This window comes from Rhinopithecus roxellana, chromosome 13, assembly GCF_007565055.1.
Source record: "Rhinopithecus roxellana isolate Shanxi Qingling chromosome 13, ASM756505v1, whole genome shotgun sequence".
In the NCBI taxonomy this organism is placed as follows: Eukaryota; Metazoa; Chordata; class Mammalia; order Primates; family Cercopithecidae; genus Rhinopithecus; species Rhinopithecus roxellana.
Genome location: NC_044561.1, coordinates 4,453,663 through 4,470,730, shown reverse-complemented (window position 1 = coordinate 4,470,730; position 17,068 = coordinate 4,453,663).

Here is a 17,068-nt window from a genome sequence, read left to right as displayed (position 1 = left end):
AAAAAAAAAGTGAACAACTCCAGACGCACTGTCTTTATGAGCTGTGACACTCACCGCAAAGGTCTACAAGTTCACTCCTGAAGCCAGCAAGATCACAAACCCACCAGAAGGAAGAAACTGCAAACACGTCTGAACATCACAAGGAGCAAACTCCAGACACACCATCTGTAAGAACTGTAACACGCACCACGAGGTCTGCAGCTTCATTCTTGAAGTCGGGGAGACCAAGAACCCACCAATTCCGGACCCAATCTCTCCGTTCAGGATGAGGGTCTCATTCCCCAGCTGGTGGGAAGGTCAGCAGCCATCAGCCCCTCTGAGAATGTCCCTCTGCTGGTGAGAGCTGCTCTTCCCAGGAGCTCACTATAACCCGTGTCCAGTCAACTCAAGGACATCCCTGTTTTGAGCCTTCCCGAGGGGGCATGGGGAGCCTGCATTGCCCTCTTGCTGTTGGCTGTCCCTTGCATCCTGCAGGCATGGGCCTGATAACACACTCTCAGAATGCACCCACCCTCCAGCCTGGGCAACACAGAGAGACTGCATCTTAAAAACAAACAACATGCTCCAACAGAACCCGGCAGCAGTCACATTCATTCACCCAACACCTTTTTTTTTTTTTTTTTTTTTTTTTTTTTTGGGGGGACAGAGTCTCGCTTTGTCACCCAGGCTGGAGTGCAGTGGTGCGAGCTTGGCTCACTGAGAGCTCCTGCCTGGGTTCACGCCATTCTCCTATCTCAGCCTCCCAAGTAGCTGGGATTACAGGCACCCACCACCACGCCCAGCTAATTTTTTGTACTTTGTAGTAGAGACGGGATTTCACTGTGTTAGCCAGGATGGTCTTGATCTCCTGACCTCATGATCTGCCTGACTGGGCCTCCCAAAGTGCTGAGATTACAGGCATGAGCCACCGTGCCCAGCCTCATTCACCTAACACATCTTAACAGGCTCCCAGTGAACAAAACAGACAAGCCTCTGCCATCACGGAGCCTACATTGCAGTGATGGGACAGAGACCACTAGAAAAGACGAGGGAAGTCCTGAGTGTGTTACTTGGTGCTATTACGGAGAAAAATGGGAGACAAAGTGGTTAACAGTGTGTAGGGTGAGGAACTGTAGTTGTTAGATAGTGGGCGTCAGGGAAGATCTCACCGACTGGAAGACATTCATAGACAAGAGTGGCTGGGCATGCTGGCTCATGCCTATAATCTCAGCGCTTTGGGAGGCTTAAACAGGATGGTTGCTTGAGGCCAGGAGTTTGAGACCAGTCTAAGCAACAGAGTGAGACCACATCTCCACAAAAAATTTAAAAATGAGCCGGGCATGCTGATGTGTGCTTGTAGTCCTAGCATACTGTATTCAGGGGGCCGAGTCAGGAGGATTACATGTACCCAGGAATTTGAGACTGCAGTGAACTATGATCATACCACTGCACTCCAGCCTCTTTGACAGAGCAAGGTCCCATCCCCCTCCCAAAACACCCCCCCCCCAAAAAAAAAGGGCTGGGCATGGTGGCTCACGCCTGTAATCCCAGCACTTTGGGAGGCCGAGGTGGGTGGATAATCTGAGGTCAGGCATTTGAGACCAGGCTGGACAACATAGTGAAACCCCTTCTTTACTAAAAATACAAAATTTAGCTGCGTGTGGTGGTGTGCACCTATAATCCCAGCTACTCAGGAGGCTGAGGCAGGAGAATTGCTTGAACCCAGGTGGCTGAGGTGACAGTGAGCTGAGATTGTACCACTGCACTCCAGCCTGGGTGAGAGAACAAGTCTGTGTCTCAAAAAAAGAAAAAGAAAGAAAGAAAGAAATCTGGGGCAGGACATTCCAGACCAAGAGAGTAGCAAGTGCTAAAGCCCCAAGGGAAGGTGCCTGGTGTGCCCAAAACACACGTAGCCGCCAGGGTTCTGGTGCAGAGCCAGCCATGGGAGGTCCGGGAGATGGTCAGGGCTGCCATGCCAAATCAGGCACAGGCCACAAAGAGACTTGGAGGCCATCAGGACATGACCTTCACCCTGTGTGAGGTGGAAGCCATTGGCTGGGTTTGAGCAGAAAAATGGTGTGAACATTGTTCTAACTGGATCCCCCTGGCTGTCAGGAGGACAGTGGGCCAAAGGGAGCCAGAACAGGGAGGCCCGGCTGGGGGTGTCGCTTGGACAAGTGTAGTGGAGGTGCCAAGGGTGGCCAGGTTCAGGATCGATCTCTCTCTCTCTCTCTCTCTCTCTCTCTCTCTCTCTCTCTCTCTCTCTCTCTCTCTCTCTCTCTATATATATATATATATATTTTTTTTTTTTTTTTTTTTTTTTTTTTTGAGAGTCTTCCTCTGTTGCCCAGGCTGGAGTGCAGTGGCGTGACCTTGGTCCACTGCAACCTCTGCCTCCCCGATTTGAGCCATTCTCCTGCCTCAGTCCTCTCGAGTACCTGGGATTACAGATGCATGCCACCAAGCCTGGCTAATTTTTTTGCATTTTTAGTAGAGACGGGCTTTCATCATGCTGGCCAGGCTGGTTTCAAACTCCTGATCTCAAGTAATCGACCCTCCTCGGCCCCTCAAAGTACTGGGATTACAGCGGTGAACCACAGCTGCCGGGCCCAGAATCCATTTTGAAGTGGAGCCAACAGGATTTGCTGCTGGGTGTTGTGAGAGTGGGAGGAGTCAGGGATGACCCACGGATGTTGGCCCGAGCAGCTGGAGGAAGTGACTTGCCATGAGCTATGGGCACAGTCAGAGCTGGCTTTGTTGACTGTTTTATCTAATGCTGACCAGCCACTGACCTTCTCTTCCTACAGATACATGGCAACTATCACACCGAGGGCCCACGGGCTTCGCTGGTCTAAGACCAAGTGCCCTTTCTCTTGAAGTGTTTGCATAATGTCTGCTTCAATGCACTGTAGCTGGTGTTCACTGTAGAGTTTCACTCTCAGGAGGAATCTTATTCCACAGCTGTAGCTGCGCATGTCTACCCAAAGATATTCACTCGCTGTGTTACCGACTCCTAGCATTCCTTACGACTGTATGGCTTTGAACTTCATCTGAGGCTTCTACACTCGTGACTTTGACGTGGCCCTGCTCTGCTACCTTTGGTGATTCTCAGGGGCTGGTACAAATCTTTTTTTTTTTTTTTTTTTTTTTGAGATGGAGTCTTGCTCTGTCACCCAGGCTTGAGTGCAATGGCGTGTGATCTTGGCTCACTGCAACCTCTGCCTCCCAGGTTCAAGCGAGTCTCATGCCTCACTCTCCTGAGTAGCTGGGATAATAAGCACCAGCCACCACGCCCGGCTAATTTTTGTGTTTTTAAGTAGAGATGGGATTTCACCATGTTGGCCAGGCTGATCTTGAACTCCTGACCTCAAGTGATCCACCCACCTTGGCCTCACAGAGTGCTGGGATTACAGGTGTTAGCCAGGGCACCCAGCCAGACTAAGACATTTCCTCTCTCATCCGCTCAGGCTGGAGTGCAGTAGTGCGATCTCTGCTCACTGCAACCATTGTCTCCCAGGTTCAAGTGATTCTCCCATATCAGCCTCCTGAGTAGATGGAATTACAGGCGCCCACCATCATGCCCAGCTAATATTTGTATGTTAGTAGAGATAGGGTTTCGCCATGTTGGCCAGGCTCATCTTGAACTCCTGATCTCAGGTGATCCGACCGCCTCAAAAACATTGTCTTTTTTTTTTTTTTTTTGAGACCGAGTCTCACTCTGTTGCCAGTCTGGAATGCAGTGGCAGGATCTCAGCTGACTGCAACCTCTGTCTCTTGGGTTCAAGCAATTCTCCTGCCTCAGCCTCCCAAGTAACTGGGACCACAGGTGCCAGGAAGGCTGAAGGCATCCGTTTGAATCTAAATAGATCATCCTGCTCCCCTACTGCTGTCCCCATGGAGGGTTTGTGACTCTGCTTTCAACATAATTAATTCCTTTCCCACTTTACAGCTTTTGAATGGGCACAGTGGAGGCTGCTAGTATGTTCTTCTCCTAAAAGACACCTATAAACTCAGACACAGACCAGTAACAATGGGGAGTGAACTTTAAGACTTGCTCAGTGGTTGGCATACCTCCTTTTCCTATTAAAGACAGCTCCTCGACCAGGCATGGTGGCTTATGCCTGTAATCCCAGCACTTTGGGAGGCTGAGGCAGGCGGATCACGAGGTCAGGAGATCCAGACCATCCTGGCTAACACGGTGAAACCCCATCTCTACTAAAAATACAAAAAATTAGCCAGGTGTGGTGTCGGGCACCAGTAGTCCCAGCTACTGGGGAGGTTGAGGCAGGAGAATGGCGTGAACCTGGGAGGGAGAGTTTGCAGTCAGCCAAGATCACGCCACTGCACTCCAGCCTGGGCTATAAAGCGAGACTCCGCCTCAAAAAAAAAAAAAAAAAAAAAGACGCCTCCTCATGTGCCTCCCTTAGGCAGCCAGTGCAAGTGCTGACTTTACAAGGTTGGACCTGGGATGCTGGTTTCACAACAAGCCTAGGTGTCAGTAGAGGCACGTACATAGATAGCAGGATGGGCTTTTTCCTCTCTCCTTTGCTCCTAGAAAACTCTGCCTCAGCTCCAAATAGGATATTACAAACTATGTTAATGGGTAACTAAAAGATAGGAAAGCTGGGTGTGGTGGCTCACGCCTGCAATCCCAGCGCTTTGGGAGGCTGAGGCAGGTGGATCACTTGAGGTCAGGAGTTTGAGACCAACCTGGTCAACGTGGTGAAACCCCATCTCTACTAAAAATACAAAAATTAGCTGGGCATGGTGATGGGTGCCTGTAATTCCAGCTACTCGTGAGGCTGAGGCAGGAGCGTCGCTTGAACCTAGGAGGTGGAGGTTGCAGTGAGCCGGGATCACGCCACTGTACTCCTGCCTGGGCGACAGAGTGAGACTCTGTCTCAAAAAAATAAGCAAGCAAGGAAACAAACAAACAAAAACATATAGGAAAGATGAACCACTGTCAACATGTGACAAATGTTCTCTTTAATAGCGGAGCCGGCCAGGCGCAGTGGTTCACAGCCATCATCTAGCACTTTGGGAGACTGAGGCGGAAGATCACTTGAGCCCAGGATTTTGAGGCTACAGTGAGCCATGATTGCACCACTGTACTGGTCTGAGTGACAAAACAAGATTCTATCTCTAAAAAAGAAAGAACAGGTAGATACCTATTCAGGATGATGCCTGTAGATGGCGCTAATCACACTTTGTGGCAGGGTTAGGAGTTCTCAGTTCCCATTCTAAGTAGCTTTCATCTTTCCATCTTTCTTCACACCACCACGCTGGCCTATCTATCTTTTTTTTTTTTGAGTCAGAGTTTTGCTCTTATTGCCCAGACTGGAGTGCAATAGCGCGATCTCAGATCACCTCAACCTCTGCCTCCTGGGTTCAAGAGACTCTCCTGCCTCAGCTTCCCGAGTAGCTGGGATTACAGGTGCCTGCCACCATGCCCGGCTAATTTTTGCATTTTTAGTAGAGATGGGGTTTCGCCATGTTGGTCAGGTTCATCTCAAACTCCTGACCTCAGGTGACCCGCCCACCTCGGCTGCCCAAAATGCTGGGATTACAGGCGTGAGCCACCACGCCTGGCCAAAGTCATTGGCATTTTAATTATTATTTTTTCTTTTTTTTTTAGTTTTTACAGACAGGGTCTTGCTACATTGCCCAGGTTGGAGTGCAGGGGCTATTCATAGGTGCACTGCAGCCTCGGACTCCCGGCGTTGAGCCATCCCCCCACCTCAGCCTCCCAAGTAGCTGGGACTGCAGGCACATGCCACTGTGCCCAGCTTGTATGTGTTTTCTGGGGTCATCGATTCCTTTACCAAAATGTGTTGAGTGCCAGTGGAGCAGCAGCGCACCTGCCCAGGAGGCCCGTGGCATAAGGCTGAGTCTGAACAGATAGGGAGAGCAATTTCATGGACTTTTACGAAGTGAGGCCCAAGGTTTGAACAGAATGCCCTGGTGAAAGGTTAGATCATAGACCCTGGTGTGAGTTGAACTCTTAACCTTGTGGAGCAATAATTGAAGGCCTCCAGATATGAAATGATTTGCTCGGTGTCTCCTGCCTGCAACCTGTACATTCTTCTTCTAGACCATGCCTATTGTAGTCTTGATTTTTAAAAAAGACTATTTTGGGGAAACAGTTTTAGGTTCACAGCATAATTGACAGAAAGGTACATTTCTATGATTTTTAAACCTTGGAGGAAGAGGAAACTTTTTTCTTTTTTTTTTGAGACAAGTCTCGCTCTGTCATGCATTTTGGAGTACAGTGGCATGAACCCAGCTCACTGCAACCTCCGCCTCCTGGGTTCCAGTGATCCTCCTGCCTTAGCCTCCCAAGCAGCTGGGGCTACAGGCACGCACTACTACACCCAGCTAATTTTTGTATTTTTAGTAGAGACAGGATTTCACCATGTTGGCCAGGCTGGTCTCAAACTCCTGACCTCAAGTGATTCGGCTGCCTTGGCCTCTGAAAGTGCTGGGATTATAGAAATGAGCCACTGTACCCGGCCTCAAAGGTAATAATTTTCTTTCTTTCTTTCTTTACTTTGGGACAGAGTCTCGCTCTCTCACCCAGGCTGGAGGGCAGTGGCGTGATCTTGACTCACTGCAACCTCCGCCTCCCGGGTTCAAGCTATTCTCCTGCCTCAGCCTCCCAAGTAGCTGGGATTACAGGTGCCCACCACCACGCCCGGCTAATTTCTGTGTTTTTAGTAGACAGGATTTCACCATGTTGACTAGAGTGATTTCAGATTCCTGACCTCAAGTGATCTGCTTGCCTTGGCCTTCCAAAGTGCTAGGATTACAGGTGTGAGCCACTGCACCCAGCCACTTTTTTTTTTTTCTTTTTTTAAAGACAGGGTCTTGGTTTTTTGCCTAGGCTGAAATGCAATGGTGTGACCATAGCTCACTGCTGCCTCTACCTCTTGAGCTCAAGTGATCCTCCTGACTCAGCCTCCTGAGTAGCTGATTCTACAGGCACTGCCACCACACTAGGCTAATTTTTCAATTTTTTAAATTAATAAGATGTTTTTACATAGAGACATGGTCTCACTATGTTGCCCAGGTGGTCTCGAACTCCTGGGCTCAATCAGTCCACCCACCTTAGCCTCCCAAAGTGCTAGGATTACAGGTGTGAGTCACTGCAACCGGACTTTTTTTTTTTTTTTTTTTTTAAACAGGGTCTCACCTTTTCACTCAGGCTGGAATGCAGTGCTGTGATCACAGTTCGCTGCAGCCTCGACCTCCTGGGCTCAGGTGAACCTCCCATCTCAGTCTCCCAAGTAGCTGGGACTACAGGCACACACCACCGTGCCAGGCTAATTTTTTGTATTTTTTGTAGAGACAGGTTTTTGATATGTTTGTTGCCCAGGCTGGTCTCTAACTCCTGGACTCACGTGATCCCCCACCTCGGTCTCCCAAAGTGCTGGGATTACAAGCATGAGCCATCATGCCTGGCCAGAAAGTTTTCCTTTACTTGAGTGTCTGATAATAAATACTTCATCTTCATTTCTCCTGGGTAGTGTTAGAAGTAAGAATTATTTACTTTCGTCTCCAAATATATATATATTCAGACGGAGTCTTGCTCTGTCGCCCAGGCTGAAATGCAGTGGTGAGCTCTGCCTCCCTGGTTCACACCATTCTCCGGCTTCAGCCTCTCGAGTAGCTGGGACTACAGGCGCCCACTACCATACCCAGATAAAATTTTTTGTATTTTTAGTAGAGACGGGGTTTCACCATGTTAGCCAGGATGGTCTCGATCTCCTGACCTCAAGTGATCTGCCTGCCTCAGCCTTCCAAAGTGCTGGGATTACAGGCGTGAGCCACCACACCTGGCCAGTCTCCAATTATATTTACAGTAAAAGTCAAAATAACATTTCATTCAATTCTGGTAGACAAGGACCTGCCCCAATTTTTTTTTTTTTTTTTTTTTTTTTTTTTTTTTTTTTTTTGAGACAAAGTCTTACTTCTTTGCCCTGGCGGGAGGACAATGGCACAATCTCAGCTCACTGCAACCTCCGCCTCTCAGGTTCAAGCAATTCTCCTGCCTCAGCCTCCCAAGTAGGTGGGATTACAGGCACGTGCCAGCACGCCTGACTAACTTTTGTATTTTTAGTAGAGACAGGGTTTCACCATGTTGGCCAGGCTGGTCTTGAACTTCTGACCTCAAGTGATCCTCCCTCCTTCACCTCCCAAAATGCTGGGATTACAGGTGTGAGTCAACGCGCCTGGCCCCAAATTTATCTTAAGAAAAACTTTTCTTTATAGTATGCAGTAGTTTAAAAGAACATTGTAAAAAGATTTTGAAGTTGTATTTTATTACAGTTTCTTTAATTCAGGCTTGTCACTGACTCAGTCTAGCTTTCTGCCAAATGGGCCGAATTGGCCCAATTGCCTGTCACTGTTGTCACCTGCCCAGTGCACTAGGCCAGGCATTGACTCCTGATCCAGCTGGGTTGCAGATCAGGGATCCAAATGACCCGGCTGGCTTAGCAAGAAGTTCAGAACAAGTAATTCAAGCTCATGTCCATCCTCTGTGCGAAGTCCAGGTTCAATGGGAATAAACAGAGGTTAACAGAGTTTCCCCATAACTCACTTGGTTACAATATTTGGAGCCCCAGCGAGATTGTTACACGCGAGTTATGGAGAAATGGAATCATGTAAGTCCCACTGGCCTTGGACCTGCCCTTTGTCCTCCCCCTAGATCTTAAAGCTAAAAACAAAAAAACAAAAAACAAAACAGACCTTATGTGGCAAGAAGTGTTGGCTATAGCTGTTTTCCTACTTCTTCTAGCTATAATACTTCTGTTCTTCCGATACTGCAGCCCCCCCACCAGGCCATGAATATTTCTGTCCATGCTGGGTTTAATATTTCTCAAACCCTGTTAAATTGCCTCCAGAATGGGAAACTCTTCTTCCCGGCCTCGTAAAGATTGGAGCCCTCTCCAATGTATGTTACAAAATTTCTCTCTGGGCTTCTCAGAGGATTATGGAGTCTGCCTCAAAAAAGGCAAAATCCGGACACTCTGCGAAGTAGAATGGCTACAGTTTGGAATCTCGTGGCCCCCAGAAGGGTCACTAAATCTCACAGCTGTTCAGGCTGTGTGGCAGGTCGTTGCTGGAACTCCCAGTCACCCCTATCAGTTTCCCTACATTGAGCAATGGCTGAGCTTGGCCTGGAGACCTCCCCCTTGGCTCCACTCATGTGCCCTTCATAATCCTACCTCCAAGGTCCTTCTGAGCCAGGCCTCACTGTCATCCCGACCCTCAGCCCCTCAGTGCCTCCAGTACTGCCTCCTGAAGAAGAAGAAAGTTTTTCTCACTCATTTCCGCCCCCTTATAACTCTCCTGCTCCCCCAAAATCTTCCCTAGTCTCCTCGACTACATCCCCTGTGGGCTCTCCACCTATAGCCTCCTGATTATGGCCTCGGCAGGAGGGGGTAGCCTCCCTCCTCCCGCTGAGAGAGGCACAAGACCCTCCGGGTGATGAGCGCTCAGCTCCATTCTTGGTTTATGACCCCTTCTCTACATCTGACCTGTACAACTGGAAGGCTCATAATCCCCCCTTTTCTGAAAAGCCCAGGTCTTGTCGTCACTGATGGAGTCCACGTTTCAGACCCATCGGCCCACCTGGGATGACTGTCAACAGCTCCTTTTAATCCTTTTCACCTCTGAAGAGCGAGAACGTATCCGAAGAAAGGCCAGAAAGCATTTCCTCACATCAGCCGACAGGCCAGAAGAGGAAGCGAGAGACCTCCTCGAGGAGGTTTTTCCCTCTACCTGGCCTAATAGGGACCCAAACTCCTCCAGTGAAAGAGAGCTTTGGACGATTTTCACTGGTATCTCCTTGTGGGTATCAAGGGAGCTGCTTGAAAACCCATAAATTTGTCTAAGACAACTGAGGGGCCTGATAAGTCACCAGAAGCGTTTTTAGAATGCCTCCAGGAGGCCTATCGAACTAACACCCCTTTTCACCCGGCGGTGCCTGAAAATAGCCGTGCTCTTAATTTGGCATATGTGGCTCAGATAGCCCCTGATGTTAAAAGAAAATTACAAAAGCTACAGGAATTTGCTGGAATGAACATCAGTCAACTTTTAGAAATAGCCCAGAAAGTTGGTGACAATCGAAAGTTTGAAAAGCAAAAACAGGCAGCTGAAAAGGCTGCTGACAAAGCATCAGAAAGACAAGCGAAAATGTTAGTGGCGGCCTTCCAAGAAGCCAAAAAGGAAGGGCCCCCACACAGCACTAGCCAGGGGACCCCAGATCCACGCCAGATAGGCCAGAAACGTGGGCGTACAAGCCGTACAAAAATCCAATGCGCTTATTGCAAACAGGACACTAGAAGAAGGAATGCCCATTAAAGCCAGAGGAAGAACCAGAACAGGAAAAGGTGCTCACCCTCCCCACAGAAGAGGAATCTGATGATTGACAGGGCAGGGGCTCCCTCTCACTTGGCCCCCGGAAGCCCATGGTGACCACCACAGTAGAGGGCCATGGTGATGTCCAGACGTCTAATTGTCTAAGAGGCTAGACCCTGTGGCCTCCAGGTAGCCAAGTTGTCTACCAGCCCTAGCTGCAACAGCAAGCCTGATCCAGGAGGCTGATAAACTGACTCTCAGCCAAAATTTAACCCTTATGACTCCTCATGCCGTAAAAACTTTGCTACGAAGTGCTTCTGGCAAATAGATGTCTAATGTTCGCATCTTGCAGTATCAGAGTTTACTGTTAGATCAGCCTCGTTTAACTTCCTCTCCCACAAGGTGTTTAAATCCAGCTACCTTGCTCCCTGATCCAGACCTTACCACACCTGTCCATGACTGCCAAGAACTGTTAGAGACTACGGAAACTGGCCGACCTGATCTCCAAGATGTGCCTTTCAAGGAGGCAGACGCCACGGTGTTTACAGATGGTAGCAGCTTCCCGGAGCAGGGAGTTTGAAAGGCTGGTGCAGCCGTCACTACGGACACGGATATACTGTAGGCCCAAGCACTGCCAGCAGGTGCCTCGGCACAGAGAGCTGAGTTGATTGCCCTCACTCAGGCCCTCCCATGGGGTAAGAACAAGCGTATTAACATTTACACTGACGGCAGGTGTGCTTTCGCTACTGTGCATGTACACGGAGCCGTCTACCAAGAGTGTGGCTACTCACCTCAGCAGGAAAGGCTATGAAGAACAAAGAAGAAATTTTGGCCCTGCTTGAAGCTGTTTGGCTCCCTCAACAGGTGGCTGTAATTCACTGCAAAGGACATCAAAAAGAAGACATGGCTGTTGCCCGTGGTTACCAAAGAGCCGACTCTGCAGCCCGGGGGCAGCTGGACTCCCAGTCGCGCCTCTGACCCTGCTGCCTGCAGTGTCCTTTCCGCAACCTGACTTGCCAGATCACCCAGAATAGGACCCAGAGGAGGAAAAACAGGCTTTGGATCTTTGGGCCAGTAAAAATCAGGAAGGTTGGTGGATTCTTCCTGATTTCAGAATCGTCGTACCCCAAGCTCTCAGGGAAACTTTAATCAGTCGTCTGCATTCTACCACCCGTTTAGGAAGAGTAAAACCGGTTCAGCTTCTAAGGAGCCATTTCGAGATCCCCCACCTTCAGGACTTAGTTAACCAAGCAGCTCTCCAGTGTACAGCTTGTGCACAGGTAAACGCCAAGCAAGGTCCTAAACCCAGCCCAGGCCACTGCCTCCGAGGAGACTCACCAGGAGAAAGGTGGGAAATTGACTTTACAGAGATAAAACCGCACTGGGCAGCCTATAAATACCTCCTGGTACTAGTAGACACCTTTTCCTCATAGACTGAGGCATTCCCCACCAAAAACGAGACTGCCATCACGGTAGTTAGGCTTTTACCCAATGAAATCATCCCCCGGCATGGGCTGCCTGCTGCCATAGGGTCTGATAATGGACTGGCCTTCACCTCGGCTATAGCTCTGTCAGTCAGTAAGGCATTAAAATTCAATGGTAACTCCATTGTGCCTTTCGACCTCAGAGCTCTAGACAGGTAGAACGCGTGAACCGCACCCTAAAAGGTACCCTTACAAAGTTAATCCTAGAGACCGGGGAAAATTAGGTGAAGTTCCTTCCTTTAGCCCTTCTTAGAGTAAGATGCACTCCTTACAGGGCTAGGTTTTCACCTTTTGAAATCATGTATAGGAGGGCTCCGCCTATCTTGCCTAAGCTAAAGGATACCCATTTACCAGAAATCTCACAAACTAATTTATTACAGTACCTGCAGTCTCCCAACAGGTACAAGACATCATCCAGCCGCTTGTCCAGGGAGCTCATCCCCATCCAGTCCTGACCAGACGGAGTCCTGCCACACTTTCCAGTCAGGTGACCTGGTGTATGTTAAAAAGTTCCAAAAAGCCGGGCATGGTGGCTCATGCCTGTGACGGGCGGATCATGAGGTCAGGAGATCGAGACCATCCTGGCTAACATGGTGAAACCCTGTCTCTACTAAAAAATACAAAAAACTAGCCAGGTGAGGTGGCGGGCGCCTGTAGTCCCAGCTACTCGGGAGGCTGACGCAGGAGAATGGTGTGAACCCGGGAGGCGGAGCTTGCAGTGAGCCGAGATCTGGCCACTGCACTCCAGCCTGGGCCACAGAGCGAGACTCTGTCTCGAAAAAACAAAAAAAAAAGTTCCAAAAAGAAGGACTCACTCCTGCCTGGAAAGGACTTCATACCTTCATCCTCACCACACTGACAGCTCTGAAAGTGGATGGCATTCCGGCTTAGAGTCATCATTCACATCAAAAAGGTCAACAGAGCCCAACAAGAAACATAGGTCCCTAAGCCTGGGCCAGGCCTCTTAAAACCGCGCCTAAGTCGAGTGAAGCCATCAGATGAATTCTTTTGATTTACCTCTATTGTTTCTTTCCGCCTAGTATGCCCTCTGCTCCACCCTACTCTTTCCTCTTCACTTCTTTCACTACAGGACGTGCATTTGCAAATACTACTTAGAAGGCAGCAACCTCCAGTCAGCCATAAATATACTGCATACCCAGGTGGAGTCTCTGGCTGCAGTAGGTCTTCAAAACCGCCAAGGTTTAGATCTGCTATTCCTCTCCCAAGGAGGTTTATGCGCAGGCTCTAAGAAAGCGTTGTTATTTCTATGCCAATCTAAGACCATAAAAGATACTCCTCAAAAAGTTTGAGAAAATCTAGATAGAAGCCAGAGAGAACAAGAAAGTAACACCCCCTGGTCCCAAAACGTGTTTAACTGGAATCCATGGCTAACTACTCTGATCACTAAGTTAACTGGAGCTCTCCTCCTACGGTTAGGTTGAGTCTTCGGGCCCTGTATATCAAATTGGTTTCTTAACTTTGTAAAGCAACACATAGCTTCTGTTAAGCTTATGTATCTTAAAGCCCAGTATAACCCGCTTGTTATAACCGAGGAATCAATGATTTGATTCTCCAAAAACACAAGTGGGGAATGTGATACCCTAACTTGTATGAACTTGATTGACTCTCTCTTAGCTGAGAAAGCCGGACAGATTCCATTTGGCTCCTTCATTTGCGAGACATTAAGGGCTCCTTACCCACCCCCTTCCTCAAGGACTTAACTAGTGCCAGCTGACTCCGAGCACATCAAAGAATGCAGTTGGCCGGGCGCGGTGGCTCAAGCCTGTAATCCCAGCACTTTGGGAGGCCGAGACGGGCGGATCACGAGGTCAGGAGATCGAGACCATCCTGGCTAACACGGTGAAACCCCGTCTCTACTAAAAAATACAAAAAACTAGCCGGGCGACGAGGCGGGCGCCTGTAGTCCCAGCTACTCGGGAGGCTGAGACAGGAGAATGGCGTGAACCCGGGAGGCGGAGCTTGCAGTGAGCTGAGAGCCGGCCACTGCACTCCAGCCTGGGCGGCAGAGCAAGACTCCGTCTCAAAAAAAAAAAAAAAAAAAAAGAATGCAGTTAACCGATAAGATGCTGTGGCAAGCTGTGTCCATAGTTCCCAAGAATTCGCCCGGTTGATGGTACCAAACCCCTGTGTTTGCGTCCGGTTGGTTAGCGCCCAAAGCCCAGCGTCTATCACATTGTGATGGATTTAAAGCCCCTGCACCTAGAACTGTTTCCTTTTCTGTAACCATTTGTCTTTGAACTTTTATTGCCTGTTTTACTTTCATAAGATTGCTACAGCTAGGCTGCCCCCTCCCCTTTCTACACCAAAGAATAAAAGAAAATCTAGCCCCTTCTTTGGGGCCGAGAGAATTTTGAGCACTAGCTGTCTCCCAGTCGCTGGCTAATAAAGGACTCCTGAATTCATCTCAAAGTGTGGCGTTTCTCCATAACTCGCTCCGTTACAACAACTTCAGATGGTGAAAGCCACAGCAACAAAGCGGGGGTGAAGCAGCCACCCATTTTTAAACGAGCAGATCTCGTAAGAACTCGCGATCGCAAAGACAGCACCAAGCCATGAGGCCCCAATGATCCAAACACCTCCCACCAGGCCCCACCTCTAGCATTGGGGATTACAATTTAGTATGCGATTTGGGCAGAGACAAATATTCAAACTCTATCACCAGCCATCCCTGCTGAGATGCCAGATGTGTGAGTGAAGTGACTTGGAACCTTGAGTGCAGCGCATATGCCAGCTGAATATCATCAGATGGCCTCAGTCAGTGCCACAGGGAGCAATGGAATCTCCTAGCAGAGCATTGCCCAAATTCCTAACCCACGAAATACATGGGCAGTGGTAAGTATAAAGAAGGTGGAGTGAATTGATTGAGTGGCATCAGTGTGCTGAAGGAAAAAAACAATAGGCCTCAGGATAGCCATTGATCAACTTATGGCCCAAGGTGAAAATCAGGAGGGGCTTCCAGAGATGTGTTTGAAGACAGGTCACACTGTGCTGACAAAGGCCTAGGACCTGATGAGAACTGCAGCATTTGAATCAGGACAGATGAATGGCTCTGCCAAGTCCTGTGCTCCAGTTGAGGAGCGCAGCGGGGAAGGAGCGCAACACTACCACCTAGGGCAGGGATGTCAGGGTAGGTGGGCTCAAGAGTCTTGAACTCTAGGCTGGGTGCAGTGGCTCATGCCGGTAATCTCAGCACTTTGGGAGGCTGAGGTGGGTGAATCATCTGAGGTCAGGAGACCGAGATCAGCCTGGCCAACATGGTGAAACCCCGTCTCTACTAAAAATACAAAAAATTAGCTAGGCATGGTGGCGCATGCCTGTGATCCCAGCTACTTGGGAGGCTGAGGCAGGAGAATTGCTTGAACCCGGGAGGTGGAGGTTGCAGTGAGCTGAGATGGCAGCACTGCACTCCAGCCTGGGTGTCAGAGTGAGACTCCATCTCAAAAAACAAAACAAAAAAAAGGGCTGGGCACAGTGGCTTATGCCTGTAATCCCAGCACTTTGAGATGACGAGGTGGGCAGATCACAAGGTCAAGAGATGGAGACCATCCTGGCCAATATTGTGAAGCTCCGTGTCTATTAAAAATAAGAAATTCAGCTGGGCATGGTGGTGCACACCTGTAATCCCAGCTACTCAGGAGGCTGATGCAGGAGAATTGCTTGAACCCAGGAGGCAGAGGTTGCAGTGAGCTGAGATTGCGCCACTCTACTCCAGCTTGGTGACAGAGCAAGACTCTGTCTCAAAAAAAAAAAAAAAAAAAAGAATGTGATATTGTGACCAGTCCTGATATCCCACTGAGATAGCTCCACGAAGCGTGGAAGAACTACATGAGAGGGAGATAACAGAACGATGGTGGAAGGGCATTGAGAAGGAGCCAGAGGCCTCCGGGAGGGGGATGTGCTGGCACAGATTTATTATACAAGATCTAAGAAGTCAGCTGACCGTATTTCTGGAGGGTTCACCAGATACTGCTTTCACTAGTGAGGGGTCTAGGCATCACTGGGCAATCGGCATGGCCGTCCTCTGAGGCCAGGGTATAAGAGAGCAGATAGGACTGGAGCTGGACTTGGAAGGGTCAGCAGGAGACAGGATTCCAGAGAGCAGAGGTTCGGTTGATGTGACTGTCAGAACAGGAGCAAGGCCAGAGTGGCTGCCAGGGAGCCTGGATGCATAGGGGTCTCTGGTGAAGGCTAGTGGACCACAGTATTCCCAGGGGCCACAGCAGCCCTGACACTGCTTGACTACTCTAAGCTAAGAAAGATCAAAAAGAAAAAACAAGCAAACAGGACAGTAATGGCAGCTGCTGATGGAAAATCCCAACCCCTCACCCAGTTTCCAGACCTAAGCTAGGCCTCAGACCCGGAGGTCACTGGCTGAAAGGGAGGCTGGGTCCCCTCGAGACCACAAAGATTTGCAGTAGTAGTCTCCTAATTTTCCCCAAAGGGGCCGGCAGCATTTCCAAGAAGCAACTGTACACTGGGAGAAGAGAAATAGTAGATATATCAAGGGCTGGTGGGTACACGGTCTGAGAGGCCCTTTGGAGTCCAGATAAGTGGAGTCCTTGGACTTCTTTTCTCCCCTGTCTACACTTGGTCCCTTGGCGATCCCACCCTCTCCTAACTTTTTCTCTTCTCTTCTCTTCTCTTCTCTTCTCTTCTCTTCTCTTCCTTTCTTTTCTTTTCTGACGAAGTCTCGCTCTGTTGTCCAGGCTGGAGTGCAGTGGGGCGATCTTGGCTCCCTGCAATCTCCGCCTCCTGGGTTCAAGCGATTCTCCTGTCTCAGCCTTCCGAGTAGCTGGAATTATAGGCATGCGCCACCACGCCCGGCTAATTTTTGTACGCAGTAGAGACGGGGTTTCACCAAGTTGGCCAGGCTGGTCTGTAACTCCTGACCTCAAGTGATCTGCCCCCCTCGGCCTCTCAAATTGCTGGGATTACAGGCATGAATCACCGCACCCGGCCCCTCTCATAACTTTCAGTAACCTATCCACGGCCAGTCCCAGGTGTATTGCTCCAGGCCTGACACCTCTGATGTTCAGTCTGTTCAGTCTCACATGTAACTGCCCACCTGACATCTCCCCTGAGAGGCCTAATGGGCGTCTCACCATGGCCCACAGAGAACTGATCCACTCGATTTTCCCCAAGCTGGCCCCTCTCCTGCAGTCTCCCCATCTCAGTCAATGGCAACACCATCCTCTTAGTTGCCCCGACTGAAAACCTAGCAGCCA